The sequence below is a fragment of the Lygodium microphyllum genome, chromosome 27 (assembly GCF_053477565.2).
Source record: "Lygodium microphyllum isolate KBCC chromosome 27, Lygodium_microphyllum_v1.1.10, whole genome shotgun sequence".
NCBI lineage: Eukaryota > Viridiplantae > Streptophyta > Polypodiopsida > Schizaeales > Lygodiaceae > Lygodium > Lygodium microphyllum.
The window spans coordinates 80430813-80443409 of NC_141161.1; the positions used below are offsets into that span (position 1 = coordinate 80430813).

At 38.8% G+C, this 12597-nt stretch overlaps 1 long non-coding RNA gene across 1 annotated transcript; it reads left to right on the plus strand.

Moving 5' to 3' along the window:
- The first annotated feature begins 10361 nt into the window (after positions 1 to 10361).
- On the plus strand, positions 10362 to 11235 carry LOC148012518 (uncharacterized). Its single transcript, XR_015689042.1, has 2 exons — positions 10362 to 10916; positions 11027 to 11235. It is a non-coding gene; the product is annotated as an uncharacterized LOC148012518 (long non-coding RNA).
- The last annotated feature ends 1362 nt before the right edge of the window (positions 11236 to 12597 follow it).

The following is a 12597-nucleotide window of genomic DNA, read 5'->3' on the forward strand; positions in this document are numbered from 1 at the left end:
TTTAACTTTTCCATGTGTTACCCTTTTTTGCACTAGAAGCAATAATAGAAAAGAGGTCATGTAATAACAAGGACCTACCTTAGGGAATATTAAAATGAAGTAGGTATTAGAAAGTATTGTACATTTTTGGGTGCAAAATATTGGCAATAAGTCTACACTATATTAATTTATAATTGATGAATCCATCGAGCCAAAAACCAATCCTACCAAGAATCCTACATTGCAATCATAAAAGACTTATGATATTTGCTTACTTATAAAGCACCAAAAAGAGCGCGCACGTGCACGCGCGCGCGCACACCCACACACACACACACACACACACACACACTCTCTCTCTCTCTCTCTCTCTCTCTCTCTCTCTCTCTCTCTCTCTCTCTCTCTCTCTCTCTCTCTCTCTCTCTCTCTCTCTCTCTCTCTTTGTGCATGGTGCATTCAAGGCGAGGCATGTTTTTGACAAGCTATGCTTTCTTTCAAGGAGCATAGTCTACACTAGCACTCCATGACCCAAGTAAGTGTGGGTCTTTAGGGCATTTGAAAAGCTATGGTGTTTACTTTCCCTCCCCCCACCCCCTGACCCCCTCAGTCTACCCCTCTCTCTCTCATATCTTTGCAAACTCTCATTAAAGGTGCAACCTACTTGATTTCGATATCCCACACAATCTGATATGTATCCATATGATAGGTCATCCATACATGTACCTTTTCAAATAACATTGGAGGAACCATGAACAATGAAAACATTTTGTTAATTACTCACATCTTTATTTTGTGATTGCTAGAAATTGCAATGTTGAATTACCTACTTAGCATAACTTCTATCCACATAGGTTCTATCATAATTAGAGAGAAAATTCCAATTCCATGACATTTCAAGGACATGGTGTATATGCATATCAATTGCCTTGTAACATTAGGTATTGAGTGAGAAAGGAAGCTAAAAAGTAGTAAGATAATGCGATTTTTAAAATGGATTTCAAACTAAATGGAAGAAAATCTAGAAAATAAATTTGCCATTATTCCATGGCATTCTATGACCTTATAAAGTCTAGAATAACCATCAAGTTTTTGGTCCTTGAGTAAAGAAATTATATAAAATTTACAATTTTCAATGGCACTCTATGACCATATAGAGTTTAGGATATGTGTCATGTATTTGGTTGTTTTATGTTATGACTTTAGGAGCACTAAGTGTTGTGGCTTAAAAGGGAGCAAAGGGACTTTTGGGCTATAGTTCTATAGGACATGTAGGTTATTAAGGGGACTCGAAAAGGGAGAAAAAGCACATCTCTATTCTAGTGTGTGCTCAATTGAAACATTGGATAACAAATTGTATGATGCATATCTCAAACATTCAATACATAAGTCAGTGTGTGTGCATCCATGCACGTGTGAGCATGCACTGCACATATGTGCCCATATTTATGCAAATATGCATCCATGTGCGAAACATTTGCATATGTTAAGCATGTAAATATGAAAGTTGTATATTGTACGTACTTGAATGGAATCAAATTTTGTGGACAATGTGTACTGTGCATTTGTGAAATGTGTTCGCATGAATTAGAGTTCGAATCATATAATCTTAGGTGTTTGTTCCCTCTCAAAACTATGAAGCAAATATAATGCAACCATCAAAGTAACAAAACCTCTATATAAAAGAGGAGGAAAGAAGGATGTGCTCCTCTGTGTGTGTGTGTCTCCTTGTTGACAAATGAGCCAACATTCATTCTCTTCCCTTTTCCTCCACCTCCTTGTTTTTGCACATTTCCCAATCCCCCATGGAGCGTCATCCCCCATCACCTATAATGCATGTGGCACTATGGCTAATGTTATGATCACTATCAAAATATGCTTCTCAAAAACACCATAGAAAAATCTTGGATCTTGCTCACATCCAATGTTGAGGTGATCACAATGGGCCGCTCTAAAAAAAAGCTACTTCCCTTGTAAGGCCGAAATGGGATCCTCAAGATGGACCTAGGCATGGTCTTGGAACATTGTGTGGTGTACCCTCAAGCCACCCTCTCCTCATCCTCCTCCTCCACCATCTCCATCCTCTGATAGCAACTCAAGCTTTTTCCTTTTGCAACTTCTTTCATCTCTGTGATCCTCCCCAACTATTTCCCATGCACCCTTTTAACTCCCATCATATGGCAAATACCCAAGCTGTCACCAATGTGGTAGCCTAAGGCAAAAACTCCTAGCTCTTCAATGAACATGGTGGGGGGGAAGAGATTGGCTTGCTCCTCCTACATGGGTATGTCAAATTTACTTGTGGGCTTTAAGGGCCATTCCCACAAAGAGAGAGAGAGAGAGAGAGAGAGAGAGAGAGAGAGAGAGAGAGAGAGAGAGAGAGAGAGAGAGAGAGAGAGAGAGAGAGAGAGAGAGAGAGAGAGAGAGAGAGAGAGAGAGAGAGAGAGAGAGAGAGAGAGAGAGTTGCAACTTGCAACTTGCAACTTACTATTCTAAAGAGAGTGGTGGTGGATAGAAGTATACATGGGATTCTTCTAAAGCAATGAAAATATTATTTTTGAAAATAAAGTTTTATATTTTCTCTCAAAACTATTGGGATGTTGCCACATGGGAATTTGTCAAGTTTGGTGTTGACACGATTGGTATATTGTAAAATGAGAGATAGCATAGATGTGACATTAAGGTGTAAGTCAAACTTTTTCTCTAATCTTTTTGGCTTTGATACCACATGTAAGGTACTCAATCTAGGCACTAGCATGTAAGCTTTTAGGGGTCTAATGAATCTAGAGAGAACCAACCATATATTTTCTTAACCTATATTGAATGATTAATGTATAAGGATCTAGCTTTGGCTCATAAAGGGAACATGTTCATAGTCTAAGGTAATCTAGTCAAGCTCATGTTGTACCATTGAGTTGGGTTGTCATGTAGTCCCGATGAACTAATTCCACACTTGCTTCATAGAGATACCCCAACTAGATACTCTCTCAGGGATTGAAACACCTTGTTAAGCCATTTGCAAGGCAAGAAGCTGGGTAGTAACCATCCCCAGACCCAACACTCAACCTTTCCACTCCTCGAAGGGCTTTGAATTCTAGGATGGGATATATCCACTACTTGCCTTGTGTCTCAATGCTATGTAGCTTTTAATCAATGCAACTAACTTCTAGTGACCAGATGGTCCAACCATGACGTCCTAGAACTAGAGGGATGCCTTGAGTACATCAAAATTGATCCATACATTAGGTCCTCCCTAACCTTTGTACCACAACGGATGAGTCAATAAGAAGAAAAAACAAGAGAAGTCAATCACAAGTAAGCATGTTACAAAAATATTTTAGCAATGCACTTCTTACATGAAACCATCCTTTTCAAAATAATATATATTCACTTTAATCAATAGATATCACACAACAATGCACTTCTTACATGAAACCATCCTCTTGAAAATAATATTTACTCACTTTTATCAATAAATATCACATAAGAATCAAGTCAAACTTCAGCTACGATAATCTAAATTTGTGGTGCAAGAATCATTATTTTTTATGAAACAATGTTGGCCACCTCCAAGCTTGGGTTTATCTCCACCTCGTTGCTCATGGATTGAGTGACAAAAATAGGTCAACGATGCCATGGGCCCATGAGCTCTATTTATTCAATAACTTTTTGGGTTGCTTTAGTTGCATGGGTTGGGGAGTAGACTCCTCAACTTAGACAGAATTTTGGCTAGAGAATAAGGCATTAAGAGTATTATCTTGGGTGGAGTGATGACGTTAGAGTTGTTAGCTCTTCAAATTGTCTCTTCAATTATGTATCCTTATCTCTTTGAAGGCATATCCTCATCCTTACAATAGTGGATCATTCTCTCACTCTCGCACTCTCCTACTTTGAGACTTGAGTTTTGTTTGTGACTTTCTAGAGGGTGCCCTTTTTATGATCTATTCTTTTTGGGGGGCCCAAGTGGAGGGAGGCTCAATGAAAATCAAATAGTTTACTTTATTGGACAATAATTTTTGAACCATGATCAATGTGTGCAATACAAGGAGTTTCAAGATCCTCAACCTTAACAATTTTCTCTATAGTAGCACAAGCCCAATGATTACATGTGTAATAACTCCTAACTATCATACCTGAAGCCTCCTCATCATTGTAGTGCATGTGTCTCACTCCCCTTTGTGTATTACTATAAAGCTACATTTTTAGCCATTTCAACTAGCTTTCCACCATTTCCATAATCACCAATGACATTTTCAAAATTAGCAACTTTAATTATAGTGCATGCATAATTTCATGGCCTACTTGAATACCTTATAAACTAGGCTCTTCTTCACCTTGCATCATAGCATGCATAGGCTCTCCAACAAACTACCTCTTCCTCTTGATAATATTAATGATTTTCTTGTGGAACTCTCTCTTGGTTGAATCTCCCCTAAAGTGAATTTAACTTTGTTATTCAAGATGCACTCTGTTGTAGTTTCAAGGTCTAATTGCAATTTGTATCTTAGCTATTTTTCCTTAGACTTTGCATGGTCCTAATTTTTCTCTTTTGCAACATCTTCCAAGGTATGTTCTGACATAATAGGCCTACTACGAAGTGCAGGAGGTGGCATCCTCTTTGATTGAAGCTGTAGAAACAATCTACTTTCCTACATGCTTTATAAACTTGGGGCAAAGACATAGGCCTAATGTGTGCATCCTATCCCATCTCCTCTATCTCTTAACTACGATAGAGATAACATCCTTGAAATCTTACCACTCACTCTTTAAACCTTGCTCAATAGTTTCATCTTCCAAACATTCTTCTAATCTTAATTGCAAAGCAAGATCTGTAGCATGCAAGAACAATTCTGTCTTCTTGATTTCAAGAGCATGCTGTTCTATAGTATCCAACCAGCCAAATCTATACTCAAATTCATGCAAAAGCCTTGTAGCTAGAAGACATTTACTAGGTTTCATAATCCACTCACTCCAAGAAAGTTTGGCAAGTCACTAAACTTGTGTCTTTAATAAAAACTCCTCTTACATAGCTTTCTTGAACAAATCCCAATTTGCATCTTTCACATGGATTTCATTTACGCATGGCTTCAACTCATGCATAGCAAGACAGAAAAAACATTGGGTCATCTTGTATGGAGGACCCACATAAATCCATCTTTTTAGCATAGACCTTCAGATAATTAGAAATATTTCTGCTATCAAACAGTTTTAACTGGCTTTCCACAACCTGCAAAGCTTTAGTGAATTTATGCTTGGAAATAGAACGAGCTCACTTTCCACAACTTGCAAAGCTTTAGTGAATTCATGCTTGGAAACATAATCAATTGGCTTTCCACATCCTGCAAAGTTTTAGTGAATTCATGCTTGGAAACGGAATCCAGCTAATGCTTTGTTGTTGCTACGACAAATAGGTAGTAAAAGTTGCAACACTTGCCTTACATCATCTACAGAACCTCTAGCATCTCCCATCCCACTAAACTCTTCTACAAGGACTTCATGTTAAGTTCACCAAAGATGTCAAGAGATTTACAGCGTTTGGCCTAAAACCATCAAGGTCGGACTTCATGTTAAGTTCACCAAAGATGTCAAGAGATTTACAGCGTTTGGCCTAAAACCATCAAGGTCATGGCAAGGAGAGTTTATAGAAGGGAGACAAGAGAATCGATAGAAGAAGAAGAAGACAAGAAACAATTGAAACACATGGAATAGACAAGAACCCAATTATAGTCTCTATTTATTTTAGTTGTCGAAAAAAATGACATCTAATCATAGTCAAAGTGAATTCATGCATAAACATTGACAAACAAGTCCCACAAGCTCACAAGTAAATCCAATCACTAAGAGTCATCCATTAAGGTTTGAATACAAAATTGCATGACACTGATATTTTCAAGGAAAGTTTATTGCCAAAATATTTGTAGCAATAAAGGAGCGCATAACCAATCATACAACACTTGGATCAATTTAAGGTTAATAGACCACTTACGTAGGCAAGGTTTGCAACAAAGAGCCAACTATGAGGGCTATGCTATGGGGATCCAACTGCCTTGAAGAAGAACATTCTAAGATGTTTCCAATTGATTTTCTAGCAACATGGTTATAGTCAATAGTCACATGACACATAGTTCAATATATGGACTGGTTAATGGACATTACTAAAGTTAATGGAGATTACTAAAGTTATTAACATGAGAGAATAAAGGGAAACTCCTAATTGGGTTAAAATTTTGGCATGCCATCTTTGTCCATTATTAGTAACTTGATGCATCCACATCCTATCCTCACAATCATCATCAACCTATTTTCATGTTACATGGTATGTGCATTATGCAGGGAAAGATAACATTAGAAATCATGAAAGAGAATCTATTGGCTTGATCAAGAAAAGGATGCTCACAACTTTGTATTAATTAGGGAAGATGGGGTAATGCAGAGACATCAAGATTGGAAGAAAACTTAATTTATGAAAAGTGAGAAAAGAATACCTACCGATAGTTTTTAGTATTTTTGTAGATAGAAATCCAATCAAGAGCATTTGTCTCTCCAATTTAGTAGCAAGAGTGATTGGTAGGTGAAACATTATAACTATCCACAACTCCACAGCTTATGGAAGTTCGGTTGATTGTTGAGTATTTATATTATGAGTCTACTATTGGCACATTGTTATAATGCTATTCGCTTCTATTTAAGAAATACAATAATGTCAATTTTGAGTAATAACTTGCAAACACACTCTAAGTCAATTAGTGGCACCTTTTTTTTTTGTAATGCGTATTATATTCAAAGAAAATCAAATAAGTAACTACATACAACATCAATTAGATGCCATGTGGCACTAGGCCATATCCCTCAACTTCTTATGGAATAGCTTAAAGATCAAATGCTTGAATTTCAGGACATCCAAAACAGACAAAAACTCAATCTTCAATATACATGAATGGCATTGTTAGGCTTGATCCTACCCTAAGACCCAAACAAGTAGTTGTTTCTATGAACCCATATAAACTTTAAAGTTACAGCAGTTAGGAGTGCAACTAGCTTCCACGTGCTCTCATCCAACGAAGCTTGGTTAGCAAACAAAGCCACTGACATGTTGAAATTGTCAACCAAATTTTCTTCCTTGAGCCACCTTTTGACTTTTTTTCCAAATAGGGGAGACATGCAAACAATCCCAAAAGCGATGTTTCTCTGTCTCATCAGATCTTCCACAAAATGGACAGAGAGAGGAGATTTTGAATCTCCTAGCCAGTCTAGCTCGTAACGGGAGCTTTTTATGCATTAGCTGCCATCTCATAACATTGCATCTGTGAGATGGCATTGCTCTCTAGACTTTGCCAATGCACCTCTTCCATGTATCCACTCTTGCCAAAGGGGATTCCTTTTTCCATTTAGCTTGTAAATTCATGTAGATAGCAGGAGATGGAGAGCAGATATCTGTAGATGATCTGCAGTGACTCAACTGCTTGCCTATTAAGGAAACAAGGTCCTTCAACCATGAGTCATCTCTTTTAACAACTGATGAAGGCCATTCCACTGCCCTATGTTGCAAGACTGCAACTAAAAAATCCTTTTCCTTATCTAAAAGAAGAAACCTGACTTGAGCTTCCTCAATTGTGACCCATGAGTTGCTATTCTTGTCCCAAATGTCATCCCAGATCCTGATGCCTTTCTCATGAATGGCCTTTGCAAGCTTGGGCTTCCAGTGGATTGGTGAAAGGGCGGGGTCATAGGCAAAGGGGGATAGCCAAATACTCCTACTCAAGGAAGTGTCACCTTATCTTGGTCCCCTGGATGACCATTCAGCATTCAACATGAATTTCTGTCAATTTGCCACTAAAGCTTGTGCCACATCCGATTGCGGGATGGATATCTTTAGTTGAGGAGAAGAGATAACATCTTGCCATGGTAACTGATACTATGGAGCTCCTTTTATCTTAGTTGTTGAAATCCAGTACTTTAGAATGATGGATCAAGACTGTAAGTCCTGCATTTTCCTAAGTAGTGATAGGCTTAAGCTGAGTGACAGCCTTGCTCCTCCTTTAGATCAGTCCTCTGTGAGTATGTCCCAGTTGATCTGAGGTTGCAATCTCTTGCCATTTCTTGACTAGAGACAGTCTCTTAGCAACTTCTCCACCTTCATCCAAGCTGCTTGGCTGAAAGTAACAATGATCCCACATAGACAATCATAGACTGGTCTTTCCAGGACAGTAGGAACAACTCTGTCTTAGCTTGATTGATTTTGGAGGCAGAAAGTGATGAGAACTCATCATAGATTCCAAGTAGATGAGCCACATATTGGTGATCAGCTTCAACAATAGAAGCATTGCCATCTGTAAAAAAAATGAACTGCAGCTTGAGAGCCATCAGGGAGGGGAAGGCCTCTGATAGTACATTTTTGTATCGCATTGTCTACCTTTTGGAGAAGTGGGTCAATGATCAGTGCAAACAACAAAGGGGCTAGAGGGCATCCGTGTCTAATAGATCTCTTGAGATCAAAGGCGGGGGTAAAGACTCCATTAATGTTAATAACTGTTGAAGCATTCTTGAACAATGAAGCCACCATACTGCAGAAGATTGGTCCAAACTTCATGGCTTCCCAAGACACTCAGTACAAAAGTCTAGCTCACTCTATCATAGGCTTTGTCCCAATCCATGTTGATTAGGACAAAGTTAGTTTGCATACTCAACGCATAATCCATAGAAAGTATCAGGTTCAGCACATCATCATGGATTTTTCTCTAAAAAACAAAACCATATTGCCTCTCATGTATGGTCATGGCAAATAGGTGCTTAACCCTCATAGCTAATGCTTTAGATAGAGCTTTATATGTGAAGTTTAGGAGGGTCAGAGGCCTCCAGTTGGAGAACTTAGACCTATCTTGAGACTTTGGTACCACCTAGATGACTCCACAATTGAACTCCAGATGCATATGGCCTGAGTGTCTCATGTAATTGAGCAGAGATATAAGACCAACTCCACAGATAGACCACAATCTTTGAAAGATCTCAACAGGGAGGCCATCTTTACTAGAAGACTTTCTAGTCTTCATGCTAAACACAACCTCCTTCACTTCCTCAAGAGTAAAGGGGCATTCTAGAAGAAGTGACTGCTCAGTGCCTATTGTTGAGGCATCTTCCAAAAAGGCCTGCAATCTAGCAGTGTAATCATTGGGGATCAATGGATGAGATCCAACAATAGTAGCTAAGTGTTCTTGGAATACTTTGGTCAAAGAGGGCTGATCAGAGACCATTTCACCATTTTGATTCTCAACAGTAATAATGGCTTCTTTCTTTTGCTTGGTCTTCAAATTTGCAAAGTAAAATTCATTAGGTCAATCTCCTAGGACGTCCCAATGTCCTTTCAGCTGAATCCTGGCAGCTTTTAAGACATGCATGCATCACTTCATCGTAGGGGTTCTAGATGGCTTAGGAGACAATTAGTGGCACCTTGTCTTGGCTGCAATATGTATTTCATTAATTCATGTGGCTTAAATATATAATACACTACTTACACGAATACATGAATGATTGAGATTATGAGTATTCAAAGTCCCAATCTAGGAAGATATATGTGTGAGTCTAGAAAATGCATAATAGGTTTCACAATATGCTTAAGTAAAAAATGTCATTTGTGTTTTTGAGCTTGTGATTCTCTTCATTCTACTCCATTGATTAGCACCTAATCAATGGAATGTAACATTCTAAATTAAAGAAAGGGATTGGGGATCATGGCCTTTATTTGGTGACTTTGTTGAAGATTGGCTTTATTTTCCATGGCAATCTACTTGGCTAGTTATAGCATGTGGGATGGGATGTAAATGACTTTTTATGACTCTAACAAGAAGGAACAAAAAAAATCAATGATGTGCTAGCTTTGTATTATAAACCACCTAAGAGTAACTTTATATAAGAGGCAAGGAAGGTTTATTGTGAAAAAGCACCTTTGGGATTTTTTCATGTTATAAATTACCTAAGGATTTATTTCTCATACTATAAATGCAACCTCCTTGTTATAACTCCCCTTTTATCAAGAACGTGTTAATTCTTCTTGAGGTGTGAAAGTGTGGAGAACTTGTATCATTGAGCATGACTATTGGTTTATAATTCTAGAAAGATGCTTTAAGACTATAGCTAGTAGCACATGGTTTTTCTTTGATAGGGTTGCTTGTGAATGGTTCGTAGCTTCAAAAGAGAGACATGGGACATTAGTAAGAGATTCACTATGAATGCTTGAAGCGATGATCAAACAAGAGGTGCATGGGAACCACATCCCTATGTTCATGCAATGAATTGGTTCAAAATCTTGAGTTTGACAAGGAAAAAGAAAAAAGGGATTGGGAAAAGAAAAGGCAAAAGGGAAGAGGGGGACTATAAGGGATTCATGACACGCATTGTGGAATGTGGGGTTCATCTATACTCTTCACTTCACCATGTGGAAATTGGCGTATAGTGAGGCATTTCTCTATACTCTATGCATTGCACTTGATCAACAAATATCAAAGGCTTGGTATAATGTGGTTCCAGCTGGTGAACGTGTCTTTCATGCTCTTCAAATTCCTACATGCATCTACAAAGAAAGCTCTCCTGACTCAAAAATAAAAAACTAAATTTGAAGGCACATCTTCCAATGGGTTTTGGGTATATGGCCGCCATCCTCATGCTTTTGGGACCTTGAATACATATAACTTTATATATATATACACACACACACAGTATGTGAGGATTTTATCCTCCCTTTGTTGTGGCAGTTTCTTCTTCCTCCTTTCTTTGTTGTGCTCCTTCCTCAATTCCCATTCCTTGTTTCTTCTTTCTTTAAGCATTTCAAACAAAAGAGAAAGCATGGTTCTTTACTACCTCGGAGGCTAGAATTTTCTGCAGCGACGTCTGCTTGGTTGCCATTGAGCGATCAATGGGGGATACAACCGAAGGTCTGATTCAAGGTAAGCTAATCTTGACAGTTGTGCGTGTAGGTAGAGAGAGAGAGAGAGAGAGAGAGAGAGAGAGAGGTCTCTCATTGATCTTGTTTTTTTCCTTTGTAAACGGCACACAGAGATGGAAACTAGAGAGGCGATCATGAAGAAGAAGAAGAAGAAGAAGTGGTGATATATATATATATAGAGAGAGAGAGAGAGAGTACGTAGATGTTTTGTGAGGCTTTTGATGGTGTATCTGGACGGGTCTTCAGTGATGGTGCTGTGCGGAGTGACGATGCTGGTGCTGGTGCTGCCGGTGCTGCTGCCGCCCCTCCCGCCCCCGCCCTTCCTCCTCCTCCTCCTCCCCATCGCCATCTTCTCCCTTCTCTTCGCCATCGCCATCTGCCCCTCCGCCTTCCTCCCCCTCGTCAATTCATTGGGCACTTATTAGGCCTAACATCCTCAGTCCAGCATGGCGACCCCGGCCCCCCCTTCTTTTGTAACCTTTTTGCGACATGGCCTCCTTCCCTTTATCAGCAGACGAAGCGAAGCATATATGAATGAGAGAGAGAGAGAGAGAGAGAGGAGTTCCACAAAAGTAGCATCTAATCCCAAAGGTTACATGTCCCATCGTTCATCATACTTTCCAAACATCGTGCACAAATGTTGATTACAGAATCTTTGGCTATACGCATTTGGGGAGACTCGAACACTCGCCATACAAGGCCATACTCCCCCCCCTTCCACGGGTGCCTGTCTCTCTCCTCAAATAGAATTGTTGTACGACGTTGGGGTTTGGCTATAGACACTCCCTAAAATGGATAGGGGCCTCATCACATCCAAGATCATTAAAAGTGCACAAGCTTCACTTGAACCTCAAGCATTGCTTAGGAGAGGCTTGTACCATGCCCTTGCAAGTAAGTAAGTTCAGATTAACAGCAACATAGGTCCTTTGGACTGTTGCCTCCCTAGGATGAAACACCCTTGGTGCCTTCTCAAGCTCGAGGACACTTGATTGTTTGCAAAATGCTTCCTCAAATGAAAGCATAATTTAATGTAACTTTTTTCCTCTTATTACATTGGTGAAAACACTCCTAAAAACATCAAAACGTCTTGTAGGTATTTCACTTACTACCATTCCCAAAGTGAGACATTTGCAAAGTTTTAGAGTGGGTCTTCTTTTTCTCTTTATTTTATTGTTAGTTGTTTGATGCTAGTTAAAAGCCCTTTATGTATCAACACAACCTTATGAAATCAATGAAGTTTTTCTTCATCTTACAAAGTGATGAATTTTGTTGCAAAAGTTCATCATTGTTGGTACCTTGGAACATCTTGCATCATTAGGCAAGACATTAAGGAGATTAGTAGGAGAGAATGTGTAGTTTTAGCTCCCTATTAACTAGATAATTTTCTTTTGAAACATCATACACTATATAGAGTTCATAATGAAAGATATGCACAAATAAGATCATAGCCCAATTGGTTTGAGTGTGGGTGGAGTGTCAAGTACATGATTTTAAACAGTAGTTTCTTACCACCTAGAGTCAAATGTTATTGTATGCAGTAACATTATCAAGCTTAAAGGTGTGAAAGTATATTGCTTTACTTGCTTTTTGTTTATATGTAGTCAAAGTTGAATAAAGAGGACTTGGATTTTGTAGTTTTGTTAAATGGCTAAGGCCACAACTTGCTTGTCTTAAAAGTAGTG